Source organism: Nipponia nippon, unplaced genomic scaffold, assembly GCF_047370975.1.
Source record: "Nipponia nippon isolate SJK-2023a ecotype South Korea unplaced genomic scaffold, ASM4737097v1 scaffold_1, whole genome shotgun sequence".
In the NCBI taxonomy this organism is placed as follows: Eukaryota; Metazoa; Chordata; class Aves; order Pelecaniformes; family Threskiornithidae; genus Nipponia; species Nipponia nippon.
In genome coordinates, this window is record NW_028262290.1 from 31939030 (window position 1) to 31956259 (window position 17230).

At 43.0% G+C, this 17230-nt stretch overlaps 1 long non-coding RNA gene across 1 annotated transcript; it reads left to right on the top strand.

Moving 5' to 3' along the window:
* Nucleotides 1–877: 877 nt before the first annotated feature.
* LOC148057289 (uncharacterized) lies at nucleotides 878–6914 on the top strand. Its single transcript, XR_015703829.1, has 3 exons — nucleotides 878–962; nucleotides 4950–5258; nucleotides 6786–6914. It is a non-coding gene; the product is annotated as an uncharacterized LOC148057289 (long non-coding RNA).
* The last annotated feature ends 10316 nt before the right edge of the window (nucleotides 6915–17230 follow it).

The window sequence follows — 17230 nt, forward strand, 5'->3', positions numbered from 1 at the left end:
GGGTATTGAATTTAGTTATCTGTTTGAAGAATGCAGATTAAACAACCATCTTGTTACTACGTCCTCTTTGGATCCTGAACTTAAAACAGGCAGATGGTAGTTTTAGCCGCTTATCTGAAATTACAGGTGGTTTGATTAGGAAAATAAAGGACATAGTAATAGATGAGAAATTATGCAGCTGGAATAAATTAAGTGTCTCCATGTAAAAGTCTGTATTTACCATGGCTTCAAGAGTGTTTTGCATTCATTCACAAAAGCGACAGCATAGGATTTTGTAGAATGAGGGTTTTATGCATGGCAGCAAACTAGAAAATGTCGAAGTGACTGGGAAAATTCCTTAGGATTTATGTTTTGAGTTAATGCTTAATCAGACTTTGCAAAAGCCAACCAATCTGATAGAGTGGTGAGACAGGAGTCAGGTCAGACACAAAATCCCTATTATAACATCGGTAATAACGTTATAGCACCATAACTAGTAGCTTTGTTTTCAAAAAGTGGGCTGTAAAATGTGCTCTGGGATGAAATATAGTGTATGTAATTAGATTTTCCTGCAAAACTTGTTTCTGGAGGGCTAATATTCCCAGCTGCTCTGGGCCAAAAAAAGAAAGAAATTCAGAGAAAAGCTGTAGAAAACACGTCAGAACTCCATGCAGAAGGGAAAAAACTAAGTTTGCATTTTTCATGGTCTCATTATCCTATAGGTACTTCTGACTTCCCCATTTCTGCAGTATCAGAGTACAGCCTCATGTCACTGCTCACCAAAAAGTTGTTGGGGTCAAATATGAAACAACTGTTTGACTTTGCCTGAATTGCATTGAATATTGGCGTGTTCTTGTTTTGAACTTTCTGTTTTCTCCTTGTGTGGCTGTGGCATTCCTTCGAGGGGATCTACATGCCCAAGAGCCAGGTGGTGGAACCTGGGCAGATGCTATTATTTGCAAGAGCAGAGGGACGTCATGAAGGTAAGTAAGTGGACTAGTGCAGGATTTCTTTTGTTAGGACAGTAGTCATGGTCAGATGTCCTCTCCAGATCTGAAGAGCTTATGGGACAGAAGAAGAGAAGTTACAGGTCTTCATTCTGTTCTGGTACCATTTTACCTGCAAACAGGAAGCTGTAGGCCTTATTTCCACATTCTGCTTGTGGTCAATAGCTGGATCTAAGAAAGACACGGTATGGAGGCTGTGCGTGGGCTGCACGTTCTGCATCCGGGCAAGTTTCTCCTAGCAAAATAAAGAGCCATTCCTGAGCAGTTGGGGGCCGTGCTGTACTGTCAGTCCCCCAGAGGACTGAAGGGGAAGTTAGTCATCTACAGTGGAGGAGTAGGAAGGAAAAGATGATAAACAAAAGAAAAAGAGTCACATGCTTTTTTTTTTTTTTTTTTGTCTTTACTTCTAAACCTGAACTTTCTCCTGATGGGAAGTAATGCAGCAGCCAAGGATTTCAAAGGGAGGAGAGACATAAAATCATTATCGTAGGTGACCTTAGCTCTTGCTTCCCTCCTTTTCAGTGGAGTATTGCAACTTCTCTTTTTTCCTGTCTGCACATCAGATCAAGAAAACAGAAGAGTGTCTGTACTGCTGCAAAGAAACGTGAGAAGTAAGCTACAGCCTCACGTTACCTGGAGCCCCATGCCACAGGCCCACCCCATCATTTGGCAGCCAGGCAGAGTAGGGCTGTACCCACCCATGCTAGGGGCATAGTTTTGCCATTATAGCTCTGTAGTTAAAATATAAATATGTTTCCTAGATTCCTCCTTATGATAGCATGAAAATCTCTGAAACTTTGCAGTATCTGATGCTTAAGTAGTCTGCTGCTTACACTAGGCAAGTCTCTTCATTACTAGTTCTTCCAATATTTCACATTTTCTCCCAGATTTGGCCCTTTAAATCATTTTTGTGTTTTTGTTGGTTTTTAATGACACCTATTATTTTCCTTCTGAAGAAATTGCATGCATGACTTCAGTGCAAAAATCTCACAATGTAAATCAGTCTCATGGTTTTTATGAGTTTGTAGTTTTGGCAGTATTGGTGATTTTCGAAGAGATCAGAGACACTCAAGTCTTTAATATACAACTGTTAATTAGATTCTGCTGCAATTAAATCTAAGTAAAGATTTGCTGTCTAAGCTATTTAGCTCTCTTAAGACTGTTCAGCCATCGAATAAACCTGCTTTGTTGTTATACCCAAACAGCCCATATTGCAAAGACTCCAGAAAGCTTCTAGGACCATTGTTTCAGCTTTACACCTAAAAAAGAAAGCTAAACTTGGGCTATTCATCCAGTTCTGATCAAATCAACGTGGGCGTGAGCAGATAGTACTTCTCAAGAAACAAGGGCTGAGTATTCGTTTTCCAAATTTAACAGCACTTCAGACAGAAGTAATTTTTCAAACAGTTGTAATCTGAAGTGAGAAACGTGAGATGACGACTAAGGCTGGCTGAACCGTAAGAGCAAACATCCTGTCATAATGCTCCTCCAGCACTCCAGAAATAGCCCCCATTCAGTTATTTTCAGAGCACGTATTTGTATGTGTGTGCTCTATTAGGTCCACTCATTTGGTCAAAGTTAGGAGTGTTAATTATTTGTCTATTTGGGCCAGTAATTCTGACATCTGCTGAATAGTCTCCTCAGTGTTTGTATGATCATCATCTTTACCCTAATGTAACATCTTGAGATTGAAATGTTGGAAGCCAGCACTAACCCAAGGAACAAATATAAAGAAGTAATATGACATTTCCTGACAAGTTTTGGCAAAGTTGTCTTTAGCAGTTGTTGTGAGTATGAAAGCATTTCGAAGACGAGCACATTTGCTTGTTACCAGCTGTCATTGTTTTATCCTTATTCTTGCACCATGGATGTTTTTTTCCCCATAAAACCATAAACTCCATTGTCAGAGTGAAGATTATGCAGGAATTCCACCTTTTATTTTCTTTGCCATTGATAATTCTAATGGTGGCAAAGAAAAAGAAGAAATTGTATCCCATAAAACATTGGAATTTAAGAAGAAAAAGCAATGCTTAAAGTTTTCATAGCATCTGATTTAGAAAGGCCTGACTCACTGTGACTGCTCCGTGCTGCACATGGCTACACAGGCACTATGATGGCAGAGAAGCCACGGAACGAAGTTTACTAGTAGATTTTACAACAGTTTGCAGTGTTTATATTTCTCTATATGCATTTTTTGTAGTAGCTGTCACTAATTCTTAGATTAAAGTAAAGTGGTTGGATAAACACATTCCCAGGATTCCAGTAGAAGGTTTGTTTGGCATTTCAAGTCACTTCTCTGAGAAGCACTCACCTGTGACAGATTACTATAACTACTAATTTATGTCTCAGCCTGTTTTACATTAGCTTGTCCTTTCCTGACTCCAATAACGATTTGTTTATTTAGTTTCTGGCAGATGTGCCAAGCTTAAGGATTAAAAAAAATGAAGAACTACTCCCCCATGCCCCCCCAGTCAGGTGCCCCCACACTGTGGTTATTTATTTTGGGAAACATTGTAAGGTTCTTTTTGCTTTCTGGTTTCTGAGCTTGAGGGTGGACCTGACTCACATTTTCCAAGCGCTATGCAAGCTGTAGGGCTTATTTAGTTTTTAGTTTAGAAAAGTTCTGTTCTATTGCACGCCCTCAATTTCTGCGACTCAAATACTGAGAAGGAAAATCTATTATAAAATGAGCTGCAACAAACCCCACAGAGGCTGGCACCTCCCCGTTGTGCATTACTTAAACAAGACGGAGAGTTCGGAAGCGGTATGCGGTGGCCTGTTTGTTGCAAGATGAGATCAGTCGGTATCCGTGTTAATTGTTGTATCAGAATATTATGTTCTAGCCAGAAGTAAGAAAATTGCAGTCAGTACGTGATTCCAGTTATCATGTGGTCTTTGGAAAAAACAAGGCCGTACTGCTCTATGACCAAGCCAACAATTCCTGAACAGTAATTTATAATGAGAGCAGGCCAAAAAGGCTACCAGCATCCAACCAAAACCCACCACTCATGCAGAACAAGTCTTGCAGAAGATGAAGGTAGTTTTCTAAATCTAAATACTTTCAGCTCCCACTTGTACTAAATCTCTGAAGTGTGACTCCGCCGCTCACTGCTATGTGGCCTTTTTCCACTCGAGATGCAGGTTCTCTGGTGGCTGCCCTCTGCTGCACTGCACCCTCCGCCCCAACCAGTTTGACAAGGCGGTACAATCACCTCCAGTCCCTCCAGCCTGACTGGCCTCATTTATTCAGGAACTGTTACGGTTACTGCTCTTACAGTTCTGGCTACAAAGCTATTATGCTATAAAGAATTTGAGAGCAAAAACTTTCATCCAAGTGTACACAGTGAATTTCCACTCCCTCAGATGAAATAGTCTAGTAGAATTCATTCCCTCCCTTTTCTTGAGGTGCAAATGGGAAAAATATATTGCAATCTATCGCATTCAGGAAAGCTGCTGGAGGAGATTGCCATTTTCCCTCAGCCTGATCCCAATTACATTTGTTTTCTATTTTAAATATGATCTCGGGTGCTCATAGCGGTTTCAATGCTTAGAGTGCTCTGCCATGGTCCCAAACAGAGCTTTCTATCTCCCATCTCCATTTTGTGATACTGACAGTATCGTATAGTGGACCGATTTTTATTTGGTGTCAGACACCAAGAGCCTCAAAAAGAAGGTGGAGTTCAAAACCAAGTGAAGGGAGTGAAGCCTACATTATATTTGCCACGTGCACAACTGAGGCAGAAAATAGTTACAGAAAGCTCTTTGCCGTGCTGCTCTTAGACTACAGCTCCACTAGATGTGTTTTAGGGCACACAATATAGATGAAACTTTAGCAGGCACAGAACCCAAAGCATTAAGCCATTATGAGTCCATTAGAAGAGAAAGTCTGGAGATGTAACTGTCATTGCTAAATCAGTTATTGTTTTGCATTTGCTACATTGATCTAATTCCGTATAATTTCAGGTATTGTTTGTCCTCCTCCAGTATGAAGCCACGTTATGGGAAACATTGCACCCGTTTATAAAAAGGGCAGAAAGGAGGACCCTGGGAACTACCGACCTGTCAGCCTCACCTCTGCGCCTGGGAAGGTCATGGAACAGAGCCTCCTAGAAGCTATGCTAAAGCACATGGAGGACAGGGAGGTGATTAGAGACAGCCAGCATGGCTTCACCAAGGGCAAGTCCTGCCTGACCAACCTAGTGGCTGTCTACAATAGAGTGACTGTATCAGCGGACAAGGCAAGAGCTACGGATGTCATCTACCTGGACTTCTGTAAGGCCTTTGACATGGTCCCTCACAATATCCTTCTCTCTGAATTGAAAGGATATGGATTTGATGGGTGGACTGTTCGGTGGATAGCTAACTGGCTGGACAGTCACATCCAGAGGGTTGGGGTCAATGGCTCGATGTCCAGATGGAGATCAGTGACGAGTGGTGTCCCTCAGGGGTCCGTACTGGGACCGGTGCTGTTCAATATCTTCATCAATGACACAGACAGCAGGATTGAGCATAGCCTCAGCAAGTTTGCAGATGACACCAAGCTGAGTGGTGCAGTTGACACACCTGAGGGATGGGATGCCATCCAGAGGGACCTGGACAAGCTGGAGAAGTGGTCCCATGTGAACCTCATGAGGTTCAACAAGGCCAAGTGCAAGGTCCTGCACCTGGGCTGGGGCAATCCCCGATATCAGTACAGGCTGGGGGATGAAGGGACTGAGGGCAGCCCTGAGGAGAAGGACTTGGGGGTACTGGTGGATGAAAAGCTGGACATGAGCCAGCAATGTGTGCTCGCAGCCCAGAAAGCCAACCGTATCCTGGGCCGCATCAGAAGAAGCGTGGCTAGCAGGTCGAGGGAGGTGATTCTGCCCCTCTACTCTGCTCTGGTGAGACCCCAGCTGGAGTACTGCGTCCAGCTCTGGGGTCCTCAGCACAGGAAGGACATGGACCTGTTGGAGCGGGTCCAGAGGAGGGCCACAAAAGTGATCAGAGGGATGGAGCACCTCTCCTATGAGGAAAGGCTGAAAGAGCTGGGGTTGTTCAGCCTGGAGAAGAGAAGGCTGCAGGGAGACCTTATAGCAGCCTTTCAGTACTTAAAGGGGGCGTACAGGAAAGATGGGGATAGTCTTTTTAGCAAGGCCTGCTGCGACAGGACAAGGGGTAATGGTTTTAAACTAAAGGAGGGTAGATTTAGACTGAACACAAGGAAAAAAATTTCACGATGAGGGTGGTAAAACACTGGACCGGGTTGCCCAGAGAGGTGGTAGATGCCCCATCTCTGGAAACGAATATTCAAGGTCAGGCTGGACGGGGCTCTGAGCAACCTGATCTAGTTGTAGATGTCCCCGCCCATTGCAGGGGGGATGGACTAGATGACCTTGAAAGGTCCCTTCCACCCCAAAGCATTCTACGATTAAAAAAATAACCTGTACGGACTGGTCTGCATTTAACATGGTTATGCCGTAGAGCCGTGGCATTAGGCGTACGAGCCCATATGCTTCTTGGCATTTAAAGCAGGGCTGTCATTCCCCGTGCTTGAGGAAAGTAAATTGTGTCTGTGTCAGCATGCAGAAACATAAAAACCAGAAGTAAAATACTACATTGACTACAAAAATACGTAAAACTAGCCTGGATTTGGCCAACCTTCTTGAGCCTCCCAGCCACAATACTAAAATCTTCATTCAAGTCAATAGCCACAAGCACCATACCATATTTAACTTTGCAATCAGGACAGAGAATGTGCTAGAAATGGCTCACGGGGAGGAAGCGACGGTGCTCAGGAGTCCCGTAAATTCATTGCAGGAGGAGCCAGGCTGGCGGTGTGGTTGGGGCTCGGCGCGATTTCTGCGGCGTTGGCTAAAACCGGCACGGCTGATGCGTTCCTGCCTGCAGGGTGTCCAGCAGCCTCGGTGCTGCGTAGGCCTGAGCCACAGCACGTGTTGGCCGCGCGCAGGAAACGTTTCAGCTACCTCGGGGGTGAGTGGATCAAAACCGATAAAACATGTGTTACCAAAGAGATTTTCCTCTGTTAGTTTTTTCTGTTTCAGGGTAAAGCTTCAGCTTCTTATTTGTCCGTATCTTTCCTAACGAATGTGAACTAGGGCACATTAACCCCAAGCGGTCAGGTAGGGCCCTTTCGTTAAAGAGAAGCTGCCAGTTTTAACATCGTACGTCATGTTTGTGAGCATTTTGAGACAGAGTATTTAGAAAATCTGTGGAGATTCAGATCTCCTCCTGGAAAATATCAGTTGGTTAAATTGTTTAGAGGCAAAAAAAAAAAAAAACTTTTAGCACATTGCAGTGCTGAAGTACTGCAAATAACACATCTGAATAAATAGTGAAAGTAGAGGATTTTGCAGGTGAGTGAAAAATGAGAAAAGAGAAATTAATATTCTAAAATGCAGCAACACAGCACATGAAGTCACTTAAATGTCTGTAAATGTAATAAGGACTAGATGCAAAAATGATAGGGTTTTTATTTCTTTAGAAACAGAAGTGATAGATCTAGCTCTTTGTGATAAAACAAGGGGGAAATCAGAAAAAGCTGCTGCACACAAATCTGCCTCCTGCCTTTTAGTCTCCTCTTTCTCGTGCTAAAAGGATTTACCTGTGCAGACACACAGACACAGACATGTACGGTGACACGCTGACAGTGACTGCGTGTTTAACAAGTTACCGTCTTGTTACCCGAGTCATGAATACCTGTGTCTGCTTCTAAGCCATCGCAATAAAATCGAGTGAGACTAAAGCATCGCTGAATGTAACTTAGCATCCCCTGATCAATCTTCTTAAAACTCCTGTGATAGTTGTGAATCAGCTGTATTAACCTCTGCCTGGTGGTTGAACTGAGCAAGTCTCGTTGCAGTGCCTTTTGCCTATTGCATGGGTAACGGCAGCAGGGAATATTGGCAGCAACAACTTCTACACATGCGTGTTCACCAAAGAAGCCAGAATATGAGTGACAGTTACTGAGCTCCGTACATGCTGTGCGGGTTTAGTTAGCACAGGCATGGCTGCTGGTGCTGCTGAGCGCTCCTTTCTTTGACAGATAAGCACACGCTGCAGCGGGGACGTAAGGCACCAGCAGACTGGTTCTGTCGTATCTTAAGAGGGTACAGCAGAAGAGGTTGCTTTACCCTCGTGTCTGCAAAAGTTACTGGCCGCCTCTCCCCAGAACAAGCAGAGCAGAATTCCCCTCTGAGCTGCTCCCATTCCCGGCTCTTTACACAAGCTTAACCTACGGAGAAGGGTGAGCCAATGCTACTCATGAGGTGGCTGCAGTGCACCATGACTCTGTTGTAGCCTGATGTTCTCTCTGCTTGCTTGGGCAGTACAAGCTCTCTGCTGCCCTTAGCTACGTCCACCACCACCTTGGTGTCATTCAAGAGAACCCATCTGCCATCTCAAAGCCCCTTAGCACAGGCGGGGCAGTTTGTGTTGAAGCTAGGATTAGAGCTGGGAGGCTCCCGATCGCGGGCCTGATCTTGCTTAAGCCCGGACTGAGTCTGTTGTGCCAAACTGCATTGTGCATGGATTGGGGATGCTCAAAAGATTACCCGTCATTTCACTGGGACACAGGTAAGGACTTAGATCTCTCAAAGCACTTTTTAATTCCTTGGTGTAAGAGCTTGGTATTTTTTCTGCAGAACATAGTACCGATGTCAATGTACATTATAAACCTTGAGTTTTTCCCTTCCAGCAGTTACAGCACATCTGCCCTACAGTTGGAAAACAGAAGCTGATACGCCAATGATTCCAGTTCTGGCTACCTAAAAGCTGAAGTGTCAAGATGTGAGCGTTCAGGCTAATTTCTGACTTCTCATTTTGACAAAAGACAATTATCTTTTATGAAGTTAAGCCTTTAAGCCTTCTTCAAAAGCAAAATTTTAGCTCATCAGCAGAACACATATTGTCCTTTGAGATGGGAACAAGACCGTTAGCAGACAATAACAGTGCACACAAGTGGAAGACTATTTTAAACTCACTGTTGTATTGTCTAATTTAGAAAATAAATTATAAAATTGAAACTCAAGCTCTGATGGAGTTTGTGGTGGAACTAATATGACCAGCCCTTTTGAAAAAAATTGTACATAGGAAGCTCCCATAAATATGTGTACTTTTATGCACATGGTTAACACGTGCACTAGGAAAACTGAGCCCTTCATCCAGATTTGGAGACAGCCACAGCCCTTTGTGACTGTTGGTATGTCTTTATAACACCACGATTAGGAAGAGAAAACACCAGCAGTTCAGATACCAATATTTCAGTTTATATTGCTTTTTATGGCACTGTAGCTAAAACTCAGAAAAGCGCGCTAGCAAGTTTCAAGCTTTGCTCCAATAATTAAAGCATTGTGAAATGCCGAGAGAGCGCCCTGGCTTTGCTTTTACAAGCACTTGGCAGGTCATAAATAAAGGATGAGGAAAACAAAGGAAGTAGAACTGTGCCAGCCCCCAAAGCAGCCTAAGGTTCATTTAATTGTCAGAAGGATTTTCCCAGTGAAGGGAAATGGCTCGTGTAAAGTAAGATGCGAAGCAACTGATATTGGCAGCGTTCAGTTTGCCTATGTATCATCTTATGCATTTTGTTTCATTCTACTGTATCACAGTTTTTTGTAACGTTAGCAGCTGTGTATGGGACAAGTCCAAGTTAGGTTAGTAATGAACACGTCCTTAGGAATTCTACGATTTATACCGTTGTGGGGAGTCAAATGCATTATGATCAAAGATGTATTGGGCAGCTAAGCACTTCTAGTATAAAAAAGGTGTTGCATAAGATACCTTGAGTTTGAAGTTGGGGTAACCTAAAGTTTTGTGAAGGGGCCTCACTGTTGCAGTGTGAACTGTTCAGGAACAGTGTTCCCCTCCAAAAAAAAACCCAACTCAAAACTGAGGAACTTTTCATATCAGCCAGTTGATCCATTTCTGCGTCTGCGATATGTCTATTGGTTTTAGTCCATTTCAGTTTTACATAAATTCCTTCACTTATTTTATTCAACATTAGGAGGAAATACCCAACGCAAAAGATGTTTGTAGCAGCCTCGTCTGTTGTATATACCTGGCAGAGCCTGATTCTGCAAAAATATCAGTCAGATGAAACTAAAGTATGCAAAGCACCCTCCATCATCAGTCCCTGAAAAAAATGCAGAGTGTTTTTAGCAAGTTAGTTTGCATAAGGACCTTGGATCCTCTGGACAGATGATTGGAAATTCAGATGTACAGAACCAAAATCCATACTCAGGCTACAGGTACAAAATTTCGTTGACTTCCAAGGGCAACGGAGAGTTAAACTAAATATCCTAGGATTAAGTCTGTTCTGTAGGCTTGTATTCTGATTTTTTTTTCTTAGTGTGAATCTGCTGGTGTGCCTTCACTCTGCATCAGCTCCTCCATGTCCGTCATGAGATACCTGCACATTGTGTACGCCACCTGCTTGGATCTACTTTGGATTTACAAGATCCAATAGAAAGACCATGTGATAGTTCAGGGCCCAATACCTACTAACATCTGTTCTCCCTGTGAAGTCCTAGGAATTGCTTTCTGGCAGCGAGACAGAAATGAAACTCAGGAAGGAACCCGAATCCCAGTAACCAGCAGTTTTCGTTCTCAGTCTGGAGATCCTGCAGAAAAAAACCTGACAATTTTGCACGGTTGTGGCTAAGTCAGTGGGACCACCTTCTGGTGGGCCTTGAATGCCTTCCTGCCTTTAAAAGACAGAAGCTGTAATAACAACTTCAACTTGAAAAGGAGCGAAGAGCAAAAAATTATATATCTTTCTGCAGTTGTAATTCGGTATTCTAGGACTGCGCTGTTACACGGCGCACTTTCTAGAAGAAATGCGTGAGACTGTGCATGTGTAAGCTTCTGTATTAAGCATTTTATGAGCAGGTATGACAGACTTGACAAGAAATTAATGGCTAAATATAATTTTACAGCTCCATATATTTTTATAGTTTCCTGAAAGTCAAAGTTTGTACAGACTTGCTTTAATGACTTAATTATAAAACAATTCATAATGCCAACCAGCTATCAGTTGACATTATCTGTGTACGTCAGCACCAGTTTGTTTTGCTGAGCTTTTGCTTAACTCACGACTCCCTTTAATTATTATACTCTATGAATCTATCAAAGGTGAATAATACAGCTTCTCCCACAATAGATATTCTGGTATTTTCTGCACGTTATGGTGTTAAGAATCTAATCAGCAGCAGCAGCCACTTCTAAAGAAATTCTGATCTAAAGAATTGGATGCCAGTCTGAAGATTTCCTTGGCAGACGCAGAACTGCCTGACTTTCTGTGGCGCTGTTTGCCACGGCTGACTCATGCACAGGTGAAAGTTGCTGTACCACATTGTTTTGTGAAATGAAGAATAAAGGATAGATAAGTCTTACCCTTTGGCCCAAGTAACCAAAGAAAACCCGGAGACCTCTGGATTGCTGAAGACAACTGTCAATTGGCTTTTCCACGCGTCTCTGCGTACTTAAATCCTGTTTCCCTCAAGAGAGAGCAGTAGGGAGCATCGCTGTACCTACCAGCATTTAGCTGGCAACGAACCTTTTCCAGGCCTCTCTCAACGCTGCGCACCTGATGTTGCTGAGGGTCTTCACTAGGGCTCTCCTCCAGCGTTCAGCTCCTCTCCTCTTCTGCCTCACCGACTTTCAGAAAGCAATCGATGCATCGAGTGAAATTGTTGTCTGACCAAATACAAGGCAAACTTCAGCTCCAGATCAAGCCACCTCAATTCAGGCGTCTGCCTGTCTAAATCGGCTCAATGGAGTCTATAGAATGATTCCGTTTACCCTAAAAGAGACCCTGAATAGCTTGCCCGCTAAATGGCTTTTTAGTCTTCGTCTGAGCTGAGCTTCCAGCGCAGTCAGCGTAGTGACTCTCCGCTGGCTCTAATGGACGCATAGCTCAGATGTAAACACCTGCATTGGTTTCTTGGCATCAAACCGAACTCCATCCTACAGAATCAATTCAGTACTTCAAAGCATCCGTATAGGATTGGCCGATACCATGCAGGATCTATAAGTCACCCACACACTTTCTGACCAACAGCTGAAGACCACGTGAGATACCCTAAAGTATCTGAAATTGGGCAGCTGAATGGAGCCCTAGCTGCCTTCATGTGAAAGGGGTTTCTTTTACCATTACTAAAAAAGCGTAAGCACCCCCTGGGTTAAGTTCATCTTGTTCTAAAGCAGATGTGTGAAACAGATGAGGTGCACATAGACAATCGAGGTGAGATGCAATCCGGTGCTGACCTAAGTAAGTCTTGCGTGTGCCTTTCTTTGGTGGAGAAGCATGCCTGTGTTAAGGGGAGAGACTGCGAATGTTTCATATACGTCGTCATAAATTAAGACTACCAGCTACATTCCCCAATTCTAATGAAACTTGACTATTTCAGTCTTCCTAGAGCATCCAGTTAGGTTCTTTCTCCTTTCATTAAAAATGTTGCCTGCATGCTTTCTCTTTGTTCATTTTATTTCAGTTTATTGGTTGTTAAGAAGCCTGGCCCCCTTCCAGAAGGAAGCTTTGATGCCTCTCCTGGCGGCACAACTCGGAGAAACACACAGAATTTTTATTCTTCATTTCCATCTTAATGGCAGCAGTCAGAAATAAATAATGTCCAGCTAAAACTTGGAAAGAATGACAACCACGATAAGGTTTTAGGGAGAGAAAAATCAGAGAGAAAAACATCTGCAGAGTCTGTCAAGGATTTAAACATCATTCTGCAGACAGCACTTACCCGGGGCTGTCACAAAGGCATTTTATTTATCAGAGGATTGTTTTTTATTAATGTGAATGTGCATATTAAGTAAGATAATTAAGTACAGAGAGGTGAACCTATTTGAAAACAGTCTAGCACAAGACCAAAGTTCAAGATCATGCTGGGCACTGTGAGAGTAGAGGCCTGCCCACGCTGGCTCACACTGGAGGTGTGGATCTTCCCCGGGGCGACGCTCTCCAGCAGCGACCAGAGGCAGCTCACAGGTACGCGCGTAAGAGCAACACGTATAAGAGTATACACCATACTCCCCTGAAAGCCGTAGCAGCTCGGGGACTGGAGAGTACGAGACAACGCTGAATAGAGGAGCACGATAGTGTGATTCAACAACATAGGCGGCTTTAAAATCAATACTGGCATTTGGTGGAAAAGTAGACTAAAGATAAATGGACTTCTTTTGTAATTTCACCAAGGTCATTTATTAAAAAAAAAAAGTGAAGGACAAAGAATTGGGTCTTGCTGCTACTTCATTTCGACAAACATAACTGGGTCCACACAAATTCCTGCAAATGAAATCTAATGCCCCTACTTCACTTCTTGACAAGGATCTAAAACAAATGGGTTCTGAGGAAGTGCTTGAAAGGGAATAGAGTGGGATTTCAGGAAGATATTTATCTCTGAAAAAGAACTAATCGTTCAATTAAAATTCACTCTTAAAAGTGATTTAAAAAGACGGCTCTCTAACATTCTTTGACACATTCTAATTTAACGGCAAACACTGTTTTTCTTCCCCTCCCTCTCATTTTCCAAAGTGCTATTCAATATAGCAATTTAATAAAAATTATATTTGAGAATTCTTTGTGCCAATCTAAAGAACGCAGATTGAAATCTATGCAACAGCTAGCTGGATGACTGATTATTTTACACAAATGCAAATGACAGGAAAGCTGTTATTAATGGAAGATGTTACACGGCTGAAGGTGGTTGATATTTCCATTCAAGACATTTCACAAAGACAGTACCAGCAAGAACTACACAAAACCAGTGACTATCAAAGAAAAAAAGAACACAGCACCTGTCTTTTAAAAAATGAATATAATCTCTTTCCCATAATTCCTAAATTAATTTTCATGGATTTTTATGAGTTGGAAATAGGATGCTCAGTCTGAGGTCTACCAGCCAGCCAACTTAGAAAGCATTTGGAGAGCAAAGGTTTTCATTGCTTTGACTGGTTCCTATAACTATCTTTTTGACTAGAATATTTTTTTTTGTGTTGTATTAAAGCCTTTGCAAACTCTTAAGACTGTCAAGCAATCCCCAAAACTCTGGATGACCTGAAGTAGTAAATATTTCCATAGGAGTTCAGCATTCGAGTCGATGCACTAAATTTCTTTTGAAATGGCCAATATCTTCGCATACTCAGTGATCAGTATCACTGGATCGGGCCTCCTGATATTGACATAAATTAAGACCCAGGTTTTTGAAGACACTTAAGATAAAACTTATACTTGAGTGCTTTGAAGAATCAGGACCTATAAACTGAAGTCAAACTTTAGGAAATATTTGATTAAGCTTCTTCAAATCAAAGAACTAGCATTTTAAGGAGCTGGAGTGAATGATGCAGAATTACATATTTGCTTTGGATTTGCCAATTGTCAGGAGTAACTGATAAGAGTAGTAAATCTGTGTAAGATTGTACATGGCCAGACAAACTAAAAGTGGCATATAACGAAGGGATGAGTGGCCAAGGCATAGCTAATTAATATAATTTGGACGGAGTTGTTGCAAAATCTCATGGGAATATTAAAAAACACTTGGGTTTGAGCGTTACAATTCCATTATGAAGTGAAACAGCTCAAGATCAAGGTGGTTGTTTTCAGAGCGTCTCTTTCTACGCGCTGCTCCTGGCTGTCGCTGCTTTCACTGGTTTAGGTGGGAATCACAGATTACATTCTATAAAGGTTCAAAAAGATGACGATAGCCAATGCTTTTCTGTGCAGGCATAAAAAAACCAGCTCTGTCACATCCAGAGGTGCATAACTAAACTAAGCCAGGCTTAACTGGGCATGCCTTGCTGGAGCAGGCTGGGGTGCAGGGGCTAGGACACAGGTTCTGGGTTCCTAAAAACCCCCAGACCACTCTTCCCTGAACTGAAAACCTGTCAGCAGCGGGACCTTCACCAGCTGCCCCAGTCACACGTCCACAATTAATTCAACATCTGTTTGCCACTTTCAGTCAAACCCAGCAGATGGGCCACGCCAGCCGGGGAAAAATAAAAAAAGAGTCACCTCATCGGTGCCCTGACTGCAGCACTTTGTGACACATCACAAATGGCTATTAAAAAGAAAAAAAAAGACAGCTGGAGGGGGAAGGTTATCTCTAAGTTACGCCCACTGCTACTGTGCAGGTAGGAACAAACTCAGACTTTGTCTGTTTTGAATCCTCCACCCTGAAGTTGTCCCTTTCCCGCTCGCCCTTTCTCCTCCCACCCAGGCTCCCTCCCTCGGCCTGGCAGAGGACACCAGCTTGCTTCCTGCGGCTGCGGTGTCCTGCCCGCTGTGCGGTCCGTACGATCGCTACCCGCGCTGCGTTACCGCGATACAACCCATCTGAGCTCGGGAAGGTGCCTAATTTGTTGCCACACGTTTAAAATATCTTTATAAAACCTGGTTGGTGAAGTTTCCCGCTTGGCGTGATCAAAGTTTGATCAGTGATTTTTGTGAACGCTAGAATAATTAAAAGGCTGGCTTCCAAGCCAACCCTTGTTACAAGCACACAGAATTGCACTTTAAGCAATTGGGCACAAGAAAAATCAAGTATAGCTTAGTTTCTCCCATTACCACTCATCTGTATTTTCCACTTTCAATATGCTTCATAAACATTAATGAATGCCTGTCAAACTATAACTTTTACAGATCTGATGAAGATTTGATCAGACTGAAGAAGGATTACAAGCAGTGTTATTGTGAGCACTTAATGTGATAGCAAGATGGACAGCAGGTTTCTGAACAAGTTTTGCCGTATATGAACGCATTCCCTCGTGTTAGGTGATGAGTTACCAAAATACCTTAAGTAGCTTGTTATCCTTTCTAGGACACAACCTTGCAACTCCCAGAATAGGAAGGAAAATGGCTTGGCTTGAGAAATGGTACTTTTTTCCAAGGGAAAGGATACAAAAGCCAATGGTTACTTGGCATTTCTTCAAGAGATTAAAAAAAAAAAAAAATTGGATTCTAGGCAGGTTCAATCAAATGTAGGAGCCTAAAAAGCCGCTGAGTTTAGTCAGCTTTAGCTCTGTGCTTTTGATTTATTCTGCAATCGTTTCTGCCCGCCTTCCCCAACTTGGTCTGTGATAAACAGCACCGCGGGCGCTCGGGTCCTGCCAGACAGCTCCCTGTGCCTGCACGACTCACCCGGACACTGCTGGCACCGCTGGCAGAAGGACAAGCCAGAGGTGCGCGCTCTACCAAATTTATGACAGCAGGGCATAAGGAGGATTTGGTCCCCTGTTCAGTCAGCGCGATTTCAAGAAGCATTTAACATACAGCAATGGAGAATGGCTAAATAAGTATTGCCATGCTGGTGATGGCCGTTGCCTAGACAGCCTTCTTCAGCAAGATGCTCGGCAAACAGAGCGTTGATAAGCAGATGCAATGTTATACCTCACGTTTCTCAGAGGGATAGCGGGAGTCCCCACGAGCGCAGAAACATCACAACACCCCATAAACAGGAATGCACCTGGAAAGCTCTAGGACAGTGGTTGTCAGGTTTTCCCCTCCGCCATGTTAGGAAAAGGTCATGATAATCACACCCGCAACTTATAAAGGACTTATCTTGCTATCAGCACTGTTACTTTTCCCTCCACCTTAGTTACTGGCACTACTTCCAGTAAAGACACTACGCTGCACCAGAAGAACTGTTCTCAAAAGGAATTTAAAGAATTTAAAATTTAAAGAATTTTTGTTGGTTTCAGCTTCAACAAAAAAAAATTAAGCAACAGCAGGATACTGAAGGAACACAAAGAAAATAAATGAGAACATGCAAGATTGGAGGTACTGCTTCATTCAGGCAGGGAAATACTCCTCCAGCTCCCAGGCTGTGCAACATCACACTGCTAAAGACCTTGGGTAGCAAAACCTGCCAGTCATTATCATGGTTTGCAAATCACTTTTTTCAGTGATTACTTTGGAATTTAAGAAATTCTGTGTGTCCTCAGCTTGTTCTTTGGTACAGTGGATGCAAGCAAAAGCAGCACAGCTCTAGGGTAACATTGATTTGGGGCCATTTTGGCCACATCTTTAAGTTCTGTGACCCCATAAATGGAGATCTGTAAACAGTTGTCCAGACTATACACATTTCAAGGAAGTTTTCCTTTGAATTAGCTCCAATTTGGTCCCATGGACAGCAAGGCATGGCTGAAGCATATCAGGAGCGCTCCTGAAGTATGTCTTCGAGTTTAGTTTTATCCAAAAGGGATGCAATGAAGCGTTCAGAGAGCTCTGCAACATAAACTAAAGC